Source organism: Alosa sapidissima, chromosome 8 (genome assembly GCF_018492685.1).
Source record: "Alosa sapidissima isolate fAloSap1 chromosome 8, fAloSap1.pri, whole genome shotgun sequence".
Lineage (NCBI taxonomy): Eukaryota > Metazoa > Chordata > Actinopteri > Clupeiformes > Clupeidae > Alosa > Alosa sapidissima.
Window position 1 is genome coordinate 31,587,549 of NC_055964.1, and position 17,488 is coordinate 31,605,036.

A 17,488-nucleotide genomic window follows, 5' to 3' on the forward strand; every position below is an offset into this window, starting at 1 on the left:
AAGGGGACCTTGAAATTGTGACGTTAAAGGTGTCGCGATGAAAAATTTGGGTGCACCTAAATTTTGTGCTGGTGCACCTAAATAAAAAAGTTAGACGCACCAGTGCAACCAATGCAACAAGTTAGTCTGGAGCCCTGATAACACACACACACACACGGCAAAATAGCTGTTTATTGGAGAGCCAGTGTACACACACACACACACACACACACACAAGCCACGCCAACCCACTATCCTCTCCTTTCTCCTCTCTGCTGTGTGTTAGAGAGCCAGTGTACCAGCTGTAATAAGTCCATCACATATTCTACCTGTCTGGCCTCCCTAATATGCACACACACACACACACACACACACACACACACACACACACACACACACACACACACACACACACACACACACACGTTAGAGAGCCAGTGTACCAGCTGTAATAAGTCCATCACATATTCTACCTGGCTGGCCTCCCTAATATGCACACACACACACACACACACACACACACACGTTAGAGAGCCAGTGTACCAGCTGTAATAAGTCCATCACATATTCTACCTGTCTGGCCTCCCCAGTATCCACACAGGTTGTTGCTGCGCTCACTCAATTCCACATCTCATTTTCACAACACAATTCTCATTTCATCAGTCTCACCAGCGACTTCTCTCTTAATCTCACACTCGTCTGATTCGTCTGCTGGACTCCACGGAATCCTGCTCACCCATCTCCACTCTCTTCACTAATTAAAATTCCAGTCAAATTGCCAACGCCAATTATTTAATCATCCCAATTATTAAATCATTCCCATTACAACTGTATGATGATATAATGGTATGATATGGCTCTGTGCAGTATAATGGGTGGTATGGTATGGCATATGGGCGGTAGGATATGGCACTACGGTAAAGCGGTGTGAGAGAGCATAGCCTGTATACGGTCTGAAAATCATGCTGCTGGATAAAGTAGCATTGGTAGAGCAATGCTATTCAAACAAATTGGTGCATTATGACACACACAGTCTAAAGATCCTGAACACAGCTTAGAGCTGAGATTGTTTATGCTTATCTTTATGTTTATGCAAATGTTTAGCAGATAAGTTAGGATAGGTTTTTTGAAGAATCCAAAACTGTCGCTAGAACGAAGAACAAATGTGTTCTTTTTTTTTAAACAATACTAGTAAATTACAGCAACAACTGCAACTCATTTCATTTATGTAGCACTTTTCAAGACACCCAGAGTGAAGGGGGAACCTTCCACCACTAACCACCACCAATGTGTAGCTCCCACATGGGTTTTGCACGGCAGCCATTATGCGCCAGAACGCCCACCATGAGGCAATCACACACACATTAGGCAGGAGAGTGTGTTTTTAATTTCCTTTTATAACACACACATTAGGCAGGAGAGTGTGTTTTTAATTTCCTTTTATCATCAAAGTCTTTTTAACTGGCACCCAAAGACCCAGTTTGGGGCTGCTGTGTCCCACTGTTAAAGTAAGGAGCCAATAGGGCCATATTAGCCTCACAGGGAGCTCTGTGCTGATGGCAAATGCAGACCTGCAGTGAAAGGGTTTGGTTTATATGGGGGCAGTGAGACGGTTTGGTTTATATGGGGCGGTGAGAGGGTTTGGTTTCCATGGGGCAGTGAGACAGTTTGGTTTATATGGGCCAGTGAGACGGTTTGGTTTATTTGGTTTATATGGGGCAGTGAGAGGGTTTGGTTTCCATGGGGCAGTGAGAGGGTTTGGTTTATATGGGGCAGTGAGACGGTTTGGTTTATTTGGTTTATATGGGGCAGTGAGAGGGTTTGGTTTATATGGGGCAGTGAGACGGTTTGGTTTCCATTGGGCAGTGAGACGGTTTGGTTTATTTGGTTTATATGGGGCAGTGAGAGGGTTTGGTTTATATGGGGCAGTGAGAGGGTTTGGTTTCCATGGGGCAGTGACAGGGTTTGGTCGAAGTCTTGTGCTCAGCGAATAAGCGTCCTGGGAGAGTGTGGCCGCTGTGGTTGCTGGATGCTCTTGCTTAACCCTTAGAACCCGATTGACGCAAAGTGCGTCAAAAAACACACCCTTTCTTCTCTGTTACATTGCTCCGGAACTGTTCATCGCAGCGAGATGAAACCTTTATTGCATGACAGAGCAGAAGTGGGGCTTTCCAAAGAGACTACACACTTGTCTGTACGATCAAGTATGAAAATAAAAAAAAAATCATGAAATTAAATGAAATTGCATCATATTTACAGTTATATTTACACATGCGCACCCATTACTCTTGTTTGAATTATTCGCGAACCCGTGATCGCATCGATATGGCACGCATATCAGATGAAAGAGGGGACACAGGGCTATCCATTGGTACCATGTTTATCGATCCTTCTGGCTTATAAAAACAGACGAAGTGACTGCAAAATAATAACGTTATGTACACAAACCAACACTGCACACCCATTACTCTCGTTTGAATTACTCGCGGACCCGTGATCGGATATGCCACGCATGTCAGATGAAAGAGGAGACTCAGAGCTATCATTTGATACCAAGTACATCCTTCTGGGTTATAAAACAGACGGAGTGACAGCAAAATAATAACTTCATATAGCTGGACTTACCCCACGTTTTTGTCTGTTCTTGTGGCAAAGCATGTTTATAATCCAAAGCTATCGTGTGTTTCTCTATGGCAAAGCATGTTCATAATCCGGTTTTGAGATCCTAGCAAATTCCTGCATGGCATCCAATTCAAGGCTCACATTGCATCCCAATTTGTTCAACAAAGAAACATCTTTTTTGCCTTTACTTTGTTCATGGCAATGCAGTAAAAAGTTGAGAATCATTATAAGTGGATACACCATAGGCACGCAGGCTAACACGCAACCTCGGGTCAAGTCAGGTCAGATCAGTTCGTGTCACAGATATAGAGCGCAGAAAGGTAAATGAAATGCATGTAGAGATACATGTCGAAATATAAGAATTTTTATAATATGCTTTTTAGATTTTAATTCTTTAAAAATCAAAATAAAATCAATGCTAGTACTAATACATGAAATGATGGCAGATCTGGATAGCCTAGACTCCGCTGAAAAAAACAATATGTGTGTGGCACTTACAATGACCAGAATAAATCCTTCTGAATAAAGGTAGTGAAAATGCCCTAAAAACAGCTTAGGGTTCTAAGGGTTAAGATATCCGTAGAGAGCGGCAGGCAGGGTGAGGGCAGCACGCCGCTGCTGTGACTGGGCCTAGGAAACACACACACACACACACACACACACACACACACACACACACTTGAGTGCTGCCACTGTGGCTGCAGTGGTCACGATTCACCCTTGTTCAGGAGGACACATTGGCCAGGGTTGTAGATGTTAGTGGCATACATAGACACACACACACACACACATACAGAGCTGAAGTGCTGAGACTGTGGCAGCAGTGGTCACCCTGGTTTCACCCAGGTTGAGGACACATTGGCCAAGGTACACACACACACACACACAGAGTGTGAAGTCTGGATGTACGTCTGCAGTGTAAGGCAACTCGTACCTGTCCTGTATGCACAATACCGCAGTCGTGCGTCGCACTAGTTTGTGGGGTCACATAGGACATCCGCCCCCACACTGTAGGAGGTAGTGGTAGCATCCAGACACACACACACACACACACACACACACACACACACACACACATACACACACATACACACTAGTTTATGGGGTCACAGAGGAGATTCGCCCTCACACTGTGAGTGACACACGCACGCGGGCGCACACACACACACACACACACACACACACACACACACGGGGGGGGGGGGGGGGGGGGGGGTGGGGGGGGGGCACACACACTAGTTTATGCGGGCACAGAGGACAGGGCAGTGGGCATGAGCGGTGGGTATCTAGGCTTGCCCAGGCTATATATACCCCCACCACGTGGTGCCTGGGCATGCTGTGATGCAAATGTGCTTACTTACCTGGCACAAACACACACACACACACACACACACACACACACACACACACACACACACACACACACACACACCTGTGCAGAGGCACCTGGCATTGGCTTGCCTGCTGTCCTGTTTGCCAGCAGCAGTTGTCCCCCAGTCTTGTACACACAAGGCGCACTCATCAGATCACACACTCCCTGTCCAAACCGGGTGTTGGGAAACTCTAAATGAAATCGTATGAGGCTGTAGAGCAGCCTGAGGCTACTGCAGGGTTGTGTCAGTCACTGGACACACCACAGTCTATGGTGGGGTGTGTGTGTGTGTGTGTGTGTGTGTGTGTGTGTGTGTGTGTGTGTGTGTGTGTGTGTTTTTATGGTCTCTGTGAACCTTGAGATATTTCTGTTCCCCAGACAGATACTAATGACTGTGCTGTGAGTGGTTTCTAGGACTAGGAGTGTGTTTGTGTGTTTCTAAATATTTGTGTGTGAGAGTGCGTGTGTGTATGTGTGTGTGTGCGTGCGTGCGTGTGTGTGTGTGTGTGCGCATGCGTGTGCTTTAGGTCAGTAAATCACTGCGTTGTTAACTGATTAGTGTGCCAGGCTGTAAAAGTGTGATGGGGTGAGATATGGACCCCAGACCTCCACAGCCTCCCCTCTGTCTTCCCTGTTCAGCCTCATTACCCCGTGTGTGTGTGTGTGTGTGTGTCACCGCGCTACGCTATGTGATGATGTGGAGAAACAGCTGTTTTATAGCAGATCAGCAGGTTATATCAGGTCTTGGTGCTGCTCAACACTACTTTGCTGTGTGTGTGTGTGCGTGCGTGTGTGCGTGCGCGTGTGTAAGTGGTGTGACTACTCTATACTGTGCTGTGTGTGTGTGTGTGTGTGTGTGTGTGTGTGTGTGTGTGTGTGTGTGTGTGTGTGTGCGCGCGCGCGTATGTGTGTATGTGAGTGGTGTGACTACTCTATACTGTGCTGTGTGTGCGTGCGTGCGTGCGTGCGTGCGTGCGTGCGTGCGTGCGTGCGTGCGTGCGTGCGTGTGTGTGTGCGTGTGTGCGTGCGCGCGTACGTGTGTGTGTGTGAGTGGCTGTTTAATGACAGATAGCAATGTGATCCGCTCTCGCAGCTCATTGCCTGGGGTGCAGAGAGAGACATGAGGGAGCAGTGAGCCGGCTAAGTACCCGCTTATCGCCCCGCCAGGCCTTAGTGAAGACATCACGCCGCACAGCTGTCACTGATTACCACACACACACAGAGAGAGAGAGAGACAAAGGCATGCTTATAACACACACACATGCACGCACACACACACACACACACAGAAATATAGCACCCTCAGTGCCAGCACTTTTGGGACTGCCAGCAGCAGGAGGATTTTAGGATATCCTAGAAATCCACCTTGTTAGGACGCACACACACACACACACACACACACACACACACACACACACACACACACACACACACACACACACACACAGAGTCGAACACAGAGTGTGAACTTGGGTGGAATATTTGCAGTGCAACACCATGTCACTGTCCTGCATTCCTGCTGATCAGCACAGTGGTTTTGTTTGTTTGTTTGTTTTTCGATTGTTTGTTTGTTTTGCAATCAGTAGATATTCTCCTTGCATTCAGCTCAAAGTGACATCAAAGAGCAGCTTGACATGCTCTCTTTCTCTCTCTCTCTCTCTCTCTCTCTCTGTCCCCCATGTGTGTGTGTGTTTGTGGATAAAGTCGTAATGCTTTACACTGGAATCTCAACAATGGGATCAAGTTCTGTCTGATAGCATCTGTCTCTCATGGCCATGCATATTCATGTCCCAGCCCAGCCAGATGGCCCAGCATTTGGGCCCAGACCCACTACCTTTCATGAGCCGCAGGGAGGCACTTCCTGAATGGCGTCGCCGTGGTCTGCTGGAGGAAGCCTCCTCTCCTCATCCCCCTCTCTTCTCCTCTCCTCTCCTCTCCTCACCTCATCCCCCTCTCATCCCCCTCTCATCCCCCTCTCCTCTCCTTTCCTCTCCTCTCTCCTCACCTCACCCCCCTCTCATCCCCCTCTCCTCTCCTCACCTCATCCCCCTCTCCTCTCCCCTCTCCTCACCTCACCCCCTCTCATCCCCCTCTCCTCTCCTCATCCCCTTCTCTTCTCTCCTCTCCTCATCCCCCTCTTCTTTCCTCTCCTCTTCTCTCCTCTTCTCTCCTCTCCTCTCTTCTCCTCTCCTCCCCTCTCCTCTCCTCATCCCTCTCTCCTCTCTTCTCCTCCTCTCTTCTCCTCTCCTCTCATCCCCATCTCGTCTCTACTCTCCTCTCCTCTCCTCCCCTCTCCTCTCCTCATCCCTCTCTCCTCTCTTCTCCTCTCCTCTCCTCTCATCTCCTCTCCTCTCCTCTCTTCTCTTCTCTCCTCTCATTTACCTCTCCTCTCCTCTCCTCTCCTCATCCCTCTCTCCTCTCTTCTCTTCTCCTCTCTTCTCCTCTCCTCTCTTCTCTTCTCTCCTCTCATTTACCTCTCCTCTCCTCTCCTCTCCTCTCCTCTCCGTGAGACTGCGAGAGGCTCTGGGCCTTTCAGAATGTAAATAATTGCTAGTCTGGGATCTGGAATATTTATGTTTTAAGAAGTGACCAGAGCTGTCCTAGTTGACTGTATGGGTCACTGGGATGGCAGTATGGAGAGCTGTCTGTGAGGACGACGGGCAGGTGGTCAGGCACTCCGTTGGGAACACAGTTGCAGTTGTTTTGGGTCATTAGTTCACTACACGTATTTTCAGTGGAAATGATGTTGAGTGATGATGTTAAGTGACTGTGTGTGTGTGTGTGTGTGTGTGTGTGTGTGTGTGTGTGTGTGTATGTTTGTTTACTGTGTGTGTAAAAAGTATTACTTTTATTTTATCCAAAGCCACTTATAGCAGTAGAATAACATGCAAGCTGCAGTGCAGAGGAGAACTTAGGGATTAATACTGCATCTGTCAACACTAGTACTAGAGGAGAGTGCAGACATTATAAGCACTAGTCAAAGTGTTATTAGAGGAGAGTGCAGACATTATAAGCACTAGTCAAAGTGTTATTAGAGGAGGATGCAGACATTATAAGCACTAGTCAAAGTGTTATTAGAGGAGGATGCAGACATTATAAGCACTAGTCAAAGTGTTATTAGAGGAGAATGCAGACATTATACGCACTAGTCAAAGTGTTATTAGAGTAGAATGACTAGTGCGTATAATGTCTGCAAAGTGTTATTAGAGGAGGATGCAGACATTATAAGCACTAGTCAAAGTGTTATTAGAGGAGGATGCAGACATTATAAGCACTAGTCAAAGTGTTATTAGAGGAGAGTGCAGACATTATACGCACTAGTCAAAGTGTTATTAGAGGAGAGTGCAGACATTATACGCACTAGTCAAAGTGTTATTAGAGGAGAGTGCAGACATTATACGCACTAGTCAAAGTGTTATTAGAGGAGAGTGCAGACATTATACGCACTAGTCAAAGTGTTATTAGAGGAGAGTGCAGACATTATACGCACTAGTCAAAGTGTTATTAGAGGAGAGTGCAGACATTATACGCACTAGTCAAAGTGTTATTAGAGGAGAGTGCAGACATTATACGCACTAGTCAAAGTGTTATTAGAGGAGAGTGCAGACATTATACGCACTAGTCAAAGTGTTATTAGAGGAGAGTGCAGACATTATACGCACTAGTCAAAGTGTTATTAGAGGAGAGTGCAGACATTATAAGCACTAGTCAAAGTGTTATTAGAGGAGAGTGCAGACATTATACGCACTAGTCAAAGTGTTATTAGAGGAGAGTGCAGACATTATACGCACTAGTCAAAGTGTTATTAGAGGAGAGTGCAGACATTATACGCACTAGTCAAAGTGTTATTAGAGGAGAGTGCAGACATTATACGCACTAGTCAAAGTGTTATTAGAGGAGAGTGCAGACATTATACGCACTAGTCAAAGTGTTATTAGAGGAGAGTGCAGACATTATACGCACTAGTCAAAGTGTTATTAGAGGAGAATGCAGACATTATACGCACTAGTCAAAGTGTTATTAGAGGAGAGTGCAGACATTATACGCACTAGTCAAAGTGTTATTAGAGGAGAGTGCAGACATTATACGCACTAGTCAAAGTGTTATTAGAGGAGAGTGCAGACATTATAAGCACTAGTCAAAGTGTTATTAGAGGAGAGTGCAGACATTATAAGCACTAGTCAAAGTGTGGTAGGAGGAGTAAGTGTTAGAGAAGGGAAGAGAGAGAGGTGGTTTAAATGGCAGAGGGGGAACCTCCGTGGGGGAACTTGTGTGTGTGTGTGTGTGTGTGTGTGTGTGTGTGTGTGTGTGTGTGTGTGTGTATGTGTATGTGGTGCTAGGCCAAGCTATAATGCCACCCTGGGCCCTTTGTTTTGGTCATTAGTTTGGTGCACACATTTCCAAATAAAAATGATGACTCCGTGACTGTGCGCCAGGCTAAAACGCCCCCCTGTGCTATGCCCTGGATTCAGGATGCTGATGTCTCTGTGCCCGCCTCCATGCCCGTGTCTGTGCCCGTCTCCATGCCCGTGTCTGTGCCCGTCTCCATGCCCGTGTCTGTGCCCGTCTGTCCTGGGTCAGCAGAGTGGTACTTCAGGCTCTTCTATTAGTAATGCAGCTGTGGCCTACTTAACAGTAGCACGGGGCATGATGATCTTAACTGTGTGTGTGTGTGTCTGTGTGTGTGTCTGTGTGTGTGTGTGTGTTTGTGTGTGTGTCAGTGAGTGTGTCTGTGGGTGTGTGTGTCAGTGAGTGTGTCTGTGGGTGTGTGTGTCAGTGAGTGTGTCAGTGAGTGGGGTGTGGGTGTGTGTGTGTATTTGTGTTTGTGGGTGTGTGTAAGTGTGAGAGACTGTGTGTGCGAGTGTCAGTGTGTTTGTGTGTGTGTGTGTGTGAGAGTGTGAGAGAATGTGTGTATGTGTGTGTGTTTCCGTCTGGCTATGAGTTCATCAGGTCAGTTCTCCCCTCTTCCCTATGTGGGATTGGGACCTAGCTAAGTTCGCCTCTGGAGCGTTAAAGAGACTCCGAGACTGTGTGTCTGGTTCATGTCCTGGTAAGTAAATGTGATTTAATTTACTAATCTACCCAATCTACTTCCTCTTCATTAAGATAACATATGGAATGTTAAAACAGAGAGGGTTAAAGCGGAGTAGTAATCAAGGATCTTTGGTTAAAACAGAAGCCTTGTGGAAACAACTATGATGCTGATAATGGAACTCTCTTGGAACAGTCTATAGATAAACACTGTAGAGTATAAATGGAATATCTGGGGCCATGAGTGTGCGTTAGGTAAGGGATAACGGCCACCGAGGTGTCCTGTTATACGGAATTAATGGACGAGGACGAGGGGCAAAAAACTCCCCGACGCACAGCGGAGTCCATTAATTCCGTATAACTGGACGCACCTCGATATCCCGCTTATCACCCGGTTGCCACTGCAAAGCAAAGGAAACACGAGGTTCTGTTTAAAAAGAAGCTCACTAGTTCAGCTTGTTGTACAAATTTCGTTTGCCCTATAACAGTGATAGCATGGACAGTTAGCTTGTTTACAGTTGATTCTGATACTTGATAATTCTTGATACAGAATTAAAATCCACCCTGCCAGCCAATCAGAAAAGAGTATTTCTTCTCTCCGGGTGATAACACGACCTACAGGACTGTTCTGGTGAATGCATTACTGTGCGATATAAGGGTACGTTCAGACTAAGCGTCTTATTCTGACAATAGAAGTTGTGCAGACGGCTTTTTCAGTTTGAAAACAAAATCTGTCATTGTTTTTGTTCCCAAAAGCAGCCGGAAGCGTCTTTTTGCGATATACAAAGTGACTAACGTTACGTGTGGATACAAAATGTGATTTGTCAACTGTAAAATAAACAGCGTGACGTATGGCGTTTCTCCGCTACAAGTTGAATATTTCTCAACTTCTGAGCTGCAGAAAAAGACGGCTGCGGTCGCGTTTTAAAAGAAGCCAAGGGCTTTTTTGAAAACATGGTCTACTCCATAGGATTATAATGTAAAACGGACGCCGGCAGCTGCGAAAAAGACGCTTAGTCTGAACGTACCCTTAGCTGATGATGACCGCTTGTGTTGAGTGCTCATGATTAGTGCTTGAGTCAAGTTACTCAGACTGGCACTGGACACATTTGTGTTGTCACCTTTTAAAGGTGCCATGTGTAAGAATTGAGGTAAAAATATCCAAAAAATGAGCTACACGCATCAAAAGAATGAGAAGAAATAAGGGCGATGGTGTCATTAAAAAAATGACAAGGTATAGTGCTGCAGAGATATCAACCTGAATTAGCATGCTAAATTACTAGCCACAGCCCGACAGGTGTCATAATACCAGTTTCGGCCATGGGAGGCGGTATGCGGGCAACATAACCGCCAGCCAAACTGCAATACACGTGTCTCGGTTGTTACTCTAGGGTAGACCAACTCACTTTCTGGAGGTATACTGCTCCATCTTTTATGGAATGTGGAGTATGAATTGATTTTTTGACAGACATTACACATGGCACCTTTAAGTGGTCGGTCCTGATTCGACCCCCAAATGCTGCAAGACTCGCTGAGTGACTTTGTATAGAAGCGTCTGCTAAATCCCCAACTTGTGCTTTATTATCTGTGCGGTGCACCCAGAGTTCAGCCGGGGTGCTGAAGGCTCTCGGGGGGCAGCCAGGAGTCAGGGGCCCGTCTGCACAGAGCCAGAGCGTGTGTGTGTGTGTGTGTGTGTGTGTGTGTGTGTGTGTGTGTGTGTGTGTGTTGGAGTCCAGATCTTCAGATCTCCACTCGTCTCCCTTGACCTCAGCTCCCCCTCGTCCCCTGCTGAGACTCCCCCTGGACAACCCCTACCCAAGGTCACTACACACACACACACACACACACACAAGTGCCCCCTCGGTGGTCCCCCCCTCTGCCATCCCACTGAGCCACTGTAATAAAGAGTCTGGAGGTTAAAGAGCTGCAGTTACTCACTCACTCTCCTACACACACACACTCTCACTCTCACACACACACACACACACGCTGTATATAGCTGTATATAGCTGCAATATAGCTGATTATTTTGCTGCATTCCATTTTGCAACAGTCCTCTCGTTTTTACTTCACACACACACACACACACCAAGGTTAAGTAAGGGGCCTGAACAGAGTGTGTCAGATAATTAGTGTGCTACACTGTGCTGGTCATCGATAGTGGAATGTAATGGCTGTTTAACAAGGGTACGGGTGCAGGACTATAATGTTATGAAGTGCTCGTAAGAATGTCTTCCTGTGTAAACGTGTTGGAAAATAGCTCAAGGGATTTAAATATAAGTAAGTATATATATATATATATATAAGTATATACTGTATACTCTTTTGATCCTGTGAGGAAAATTTGGTCTCTGCATTTATCCCAATCCGTGAATTAGTGAAACACACTCAGCACACAGTGAACACACAGTGAGGTGAAGCACACACTAATCCCGACGCAGTGAGCTGCCTGCTACAACAACGGCGCTCGGGGAGCAGTGAGGGGTTAGGTGCCTTGCTCAAGGGCACTTCAGCCAGTCCTACTGGTCGCTGTTCAAACCGGCAACTCTCCGGTTACAAGTCCGAAGCACTAACCAGTAGGCCACAGCTACCCAGAAATGAGTGACTTTCTGTGAAGAGCGGTCTCACCCTTTTGAATATTTTCTCTTTCTGGCACTTGGACCAGCGCCGATCGTTTTCTGGTGATTTCAGAAACTTTTGAGGTGTGGTGGGGTGAATCCCAAAGCCCATTTCTTGATGAAAAATGGTCCTTATAATTAGGGCTTTCACGTATTTCTCTTAAAGGCATTGCTGTCGATTGCATCTTGCACTGAAACCGGATAAATTGGCTTTGAAGCAAATTGAAGTGTGAACATGAAGTGTGTGTGTGTGTGTGTGTGTGTGTGTGTGCAGCTGGCCTCTGCGGTGCGACGTGATTAAAAGTGTGCGTTCAGCATGCACACTGTTACTCCTGCTGCCGTCGCCGATGTATAAATCATCAGGCCACGAGCTGAGCCTTCAAAGCCAGTTTAGCTGCTCAGTCCTCAAACCACTAAGCTGCGCTTACCGTGGCACTGCAGGTTAACAGACCCACAGACTGCATCTGCAGGACTAGTGCTAGCTTTTACTTTATAAACATGTAATTACACAACATCAACTGCGTCCTTACTTTATAAACATGTAATTGCAAAACATCAAGTGCTTTCTTACTTTATAAACATGTAATTGCAAAACATCAACTACTTCTTTACCTTATAAACATGTAATTACAGGACATCAACTACTTCCTTACTTTATAAACATGTAATTACACAACATCAACATGTCAACAACTACTTTCTTACTTTATAAAGATGTAATGACTTAGGTTTGACATTTACTTTGCTAATGCAATTCGTAAGTACAGAATGGCGGTGCATGCAGTGCCTTAGTACTCTTCTCTCTTTGTTGCTTCCCTCGGTTCTTTCTTAGATCTTTCATTCTGTCACTCTGTTCCTTCCATCTTTCATTTGTCTTTTTGCTTTCTATTTGCCATCTGTTTTCTGTCTTTCTTTCTTCCTTTCTTATTTTAGTATTTTGTTCTCTCTCATTTCTGTCGTCCCTCCCCCCCCCCCCCCCCCTGTCTGTTGTCTAACTTTTAAACTAATCAAAAGCTCATGCAGTGTTGAGGGAGGGGGGGGGGGTGCTGAGTCGTGGGGGCTAATGGTTTTCCACGGCGTTGCCAGGCCGACACAGAGCGGCCGCTAACGGCCTTTAATCATGACCTGAATGGAGCTGTCAAGGCAGACAAATGGGGGGGCCCCGGCCTGCTGGGCCGCGCCGAGATCAGAGCGGCTCGCCACGCGCATCGCACGCGCCCGTCGCCATCACAATGCGCCCCGGCCTCGCCGCTAATGATGGAGAGCACCGCGCTGTGATTGGCCTGCCCCAGCCAACTAATAGGTTGGTCAATCTCGCAAAGATCCGTTCAGTTCCGCGTGCCGGGGGTGGGAGGGGACGCAGGGGTAGAAAAATATCAGTCCCCCCCCTCACCCCTCCACACAAACCAACAGGAGAGGGAAAAAAATGAGAAACAGCGACCTTTTGAAAATGGGCTTTTCTGTTCTGAGGGAAATGTTTGATGTGGAAACTTGTGGCGTCTTGGTGCCTGTGTTGGTCGTGAGGTGCCGGAGTAACGAGGTTGGCGGGTAGGCAGGCGTCGGGGGCAGTGGACGATGGCGCTCCGCTCATTTGCTTGTGCGTGTGTGTGTGTGTGTGTGTGTGTTTGCGCTGGAACCAGCTAATTCCTCATTAAAAGAGGCCTGTGCGGAGGGGACCCTGCTCTAAGCCTCTTGCGCTGTTTGCCTTCCTTAATGCTGTGTGCTCATCTGCAGCTGTGTGTGTGTGTGTGTGTGTGTGTGTGTGTGTGTGGGCGGCTCTTTGAATGTCTCCACTCTCTAATTGTCAGTGTTTGGTTCGGTTTCTCTGAACATGGTGAATCTTCTGGACGTGCGCCAGTGATGTCTGTTCCGCCCCAACCAAAATACTCAAAGATGACTCAGGCTTGTTAGTCTCTCTCTCTCTCTCTCTCTCTCTCTCTCTCTCTCTCTCTCTCTCTCTCTCTCTCTATCTATCTATCTATCTATCTATCTATCTATCTATCTATTTATTTATTTATTTATTTATTTATCTCTTTATATCTCTCTCAATTCATTAATTTATTTATTTATCTATGTCTATCTTTCTATCTCTCTCTGTGCCTGTCTGTCTGTTTTTTCTCTGTCTCTTGCTTGTTTGTGGAATATTTTTTTAGTTTTTGTCAACCCCCCCCCCCCCCCCACACACACACACACACAGATTTTTTTTAATCAACTTTGCGACTACAGGTGCTTATTGTAGTTTGCTTTCAGGGGAGGTAGTTTTTCAAGGCGCGATACCGACGGCTCATTCCTTAATCATAAGGAAAAGTAACTCGATAAGAAGCGGAGAGCTTCCTCTCTCGTCAGTTCCAGCGGCGGTCGGCGAAGCTTTAGGATGTTATTAAAACATCTCGGCTCTGTCACCTCTTCTGTCTTCGTGTTCAATCAGCGCTGGCAGAAACTTGTTTAAATCCAAATGAGTTTCCTGCAAGGAATGTGTCCCAGCTCATTTGCGCTGCCCATAACCCTGATTTATGAAAAGCAGACTGGAAAATACCCCAGACCGGCACATCCTCGCATGATATTTAAAAATTAATTAACCCCCATGACTGCGTTAGCTCTGCACTGCAACTACCCCTCCCCCCTGTCACTCAGCCGCCCACACGCTCACACACACACACACACACACACACACACACACACACACACACACACACACACACACACACACCTGAAACTATACACACACACACACACACACACACACACATTTGTGCTCCATCTATCTCTTTTTTTTTCCTTTTCTTCCTCTGTTTCTCTCTCACACACTTTCTGACTTTTTTCATTTCTGTCTCTCTTTGCCCCTCTCTCCTTATCACTGTCCCTCTCTCTCTCTCTCTCTCTCTCTCTCTCTCTCCCTCCCTCTCTCTCTCACCATCTTTCTGTCTCTCCCTCCCTCTCTCTCTCACCATCTTACTCTCACTCCCTCCAACTCTCCTCCTCATCCTCCCTCCTTCTCTCCTCCCCTCATTCTCTCTCTCTCTCTCTCCTCAGATGACATCCTGTTCCTGTCCCCTCTCATCTCTCCATCTCTCCGTCCAGAAATACACTTTGCTTAAGTGCTTTGGAATGTCCAAAGTATGACAGACGTGCTCCGTTATTTATATTGACCACATCTGTGTGTTCGATGATAACGTTCGTTATGGGGTGATGCTGCATTCATCTGGGAGCCCGACTGCAGAGACCAACAGCCAATCACGAGAGAGCTCTGCCAAATAGCAGCTGATGCACTAATCAAATCTATTCTGGACCTCGGCCAGATGTTTGCCGGATGTGGCCCAGACGCGGCCCAGATCTGTGCAAGACCTATGAAGTAAAGCCAGTCCACGCTGCTTATGACGACTAAAAAGGCAACTGTAACTGTATCGGGGTGAACCTCCATGCTGATTTCTGAAAACGAAGTCCAGATCTTAATGACCCTGAAGTCCCAGCTCTTTAGAGAACATCTCCTCTCATAGCACTACTTACAACAAGTCTTGCTGATCCTAGCACTTACCACCTGTCTTGAACTGACACTTAACTGTTTAAAAACGGCACTCATTGATGTCCTAAAATTGTTGAGAGAATTGCTTTAAAACTTAAACTGTTTGCCATGTTGTTAGTCGCTTTGGTTAAAAATGCGTCAGCCAAATGTAATGTAATGTAATGTAATGGAATCGTTCATCCTGTCCGCATCCTCATGCTTCAAAGTAGGGCTGGGATAAACGATTATTTTTTTTAAACGATTAATCTAGCGATTATTTTTTCGATGCATCGATTAATCTAACGATTCATTTTTTCAGTCCGATTCGATTTCGATTCGATTATTGATTATCTCCCCATTAATTGACTAATAGCAAACTTATACATGTTGATTTACATATCTGAATGAAAAAAACATGAATTCCTTAACATTGGAATATATGTTTATTGCTCTTAAGATTCCAAAATAAAAGGCTATTTTGCAAACATTCAGAGTCAATAAAATGAGCCCTATATGAGTAACAAAATTGACAAGCAGATGTAAGTAAGCATGCTAAACTTGACATCCGAACAGTATTCTAACGTTAGCAATTTAGCCCACCGTGTTCTATGCAATGCTTCTATGTTGCCACAACAATCCTTCAACAATCGTGAATATTTTGTTAAATGCACATGCAGAGGAGGAGCAGCGGGCTCGTTACAAGAGAGAGTGGCCGGGGCAAGGAAAGGCTGCGTGCATGAAAAGCACAGCTCAATGATTTCGTGGCCCCCAGCCACAGATTAGTCAAGGTATGGGAAACACTGAAGGTGTAAAATTCAAAATATTTAGCGGCACACATAATGAATCGACGCGCATATTTTGCGTCGACGTCATCGATTACGTTGACGCGTTGTCCCAGCCCTACTTCAAAGCCAGTCCACTCTGCTTACCATGCCTATAAAGTCAACTATAGCTGTATCGATAGGAACCTCCACACACTGACCACCGATAAGTGGTCTCACACTGCCACACACACCGTACATGATCCTATCAGAATCAGATAGGTTTGGCCAAGTGAGTTTGTACACACAAGCAATTTGTTTCCGGCCAATGCAGATTCTGATGAGGCCCTGATCAGGTGCAAGTTTGTCCAAAAGTCGTCAGGTTTGGACAGGTATGTGTGTGTGTGTGTGTGTGTGTGTGTGTGAGGGGGGGCACTGCAATATGGGTGTGGAGTATTTAAAAGCGAGTCTCGTCTGACAGACTCGAGTGTGTGGGCAGTCGTTAATGCAAATTTGGGAGCAATCGGCAAGGAAACAAGGTCACCTCGCAAATTTTCCCACAAATCAAAGCTCTCGGGTTGGTTTGATCTGCAGCACAGGCGTCCATTTTTTAGCAGCTTGTCCTTGGCCCCTCATCTTCTGATCTGCGTAAAACGCGGGAGTGAGTGATCACTGGCAGCTGCGGAGGCGACATTTTGTTTTGGCGAAGCCATGAGAGATGGCGCTTTTAATCGAGTGTTGAGTTTCATCGGCCGCTGCTGCGCCAGACCTCATCGTTTTAAGGACGCGTCTCGTATTGCAGCCCTGCGAGACGCTCGCTTCCTTAATGATGTTACAGAGCTTTGCAAAAACTGTCTGTGCTACGCAGACTTGAATGGCCTGGATTGTCTAGAATGACGGTCTTCTAGTCCTGCGCCTGTGAGGGATGTCTTTTTTTTGTTTATTTTACTTGTTTACTTGTTGTTTTTGTTTCCTCCGAAAGCAAGCGAGGGAACTGTGCTGATTCCGCCTTGGTTTTTCGGCGGTTAGTTTGGAGATGAAACTGATGAGCGTGGCTCCGTCTCGTCTCGTCTCGTCTCGTCTCGTGGCGTTTCTCAGCAGCAACCTGTCTTGATTTGTACAAATTGAGCGCGGTTTGCCCTTAAGGCAGCACCAGCCTCCTCAGAGGTGGAGCACCAGCGTCGAGGCTGTAAACACACACACATACCTCATCACATCTGTCCACTGCTGTTGGGGCAGAGGATCAAAGCGCACCGCTCTACCACTCGTTTAATATTCCTCTCATAGTTACACACACACACACACACACACACACACACACACACACACACACACACACACACACAAACAGACACACACACACACACACACACACACACACAGACACACACACACACACACACACACACACACACACACACACACAAACAGACACACACACACACACACACACACACACACACACACACACACACACACACACACGAATACCCTCCATCTTTCTCTTCTTTTTTCCCCCTCTCTAAAATCCTTTGAATATAGTGTGGTCTGTCTGTAGCTGGTCATTAAGCACGAGTAAAAAGTTATAATTATGGTGCATCGC

At 46.3% G+C, this 17,488-nt stretch overlaps 1 protein-coding gene and 1 long non-coding RNA gene across 2 annotated transcripts in view; both read left to right on the top strand.

The window, feature by feature from the left end:
- The window catches only part of LOC121715851, a 12,604-nt gene extending 3,198 nt beyond the window's left edge, over window positions 1–9,406 (top strand). The window contains exons 2-3 of the long non-coding RNA XR_006033694.1: window positions 8,169–8,177; window positions 9,260–9,406. This is a non-coding gene — a long non-coding RNA (uncharacterized LOC121715851). The remainder of the gene's footprint in view (window positions 1–8,168; window positions 8,178–9,259) is intronic.
- The window catches only part of med27 (mediator complex subunit 27), a 103,268-nt gene that overhangs the window by 18,776 nt on the left and 67,004 nt on the right, over window positions 1–17,488 (top strand). The gene's annotated exons all lie outside the window — the stretch shown is intronic.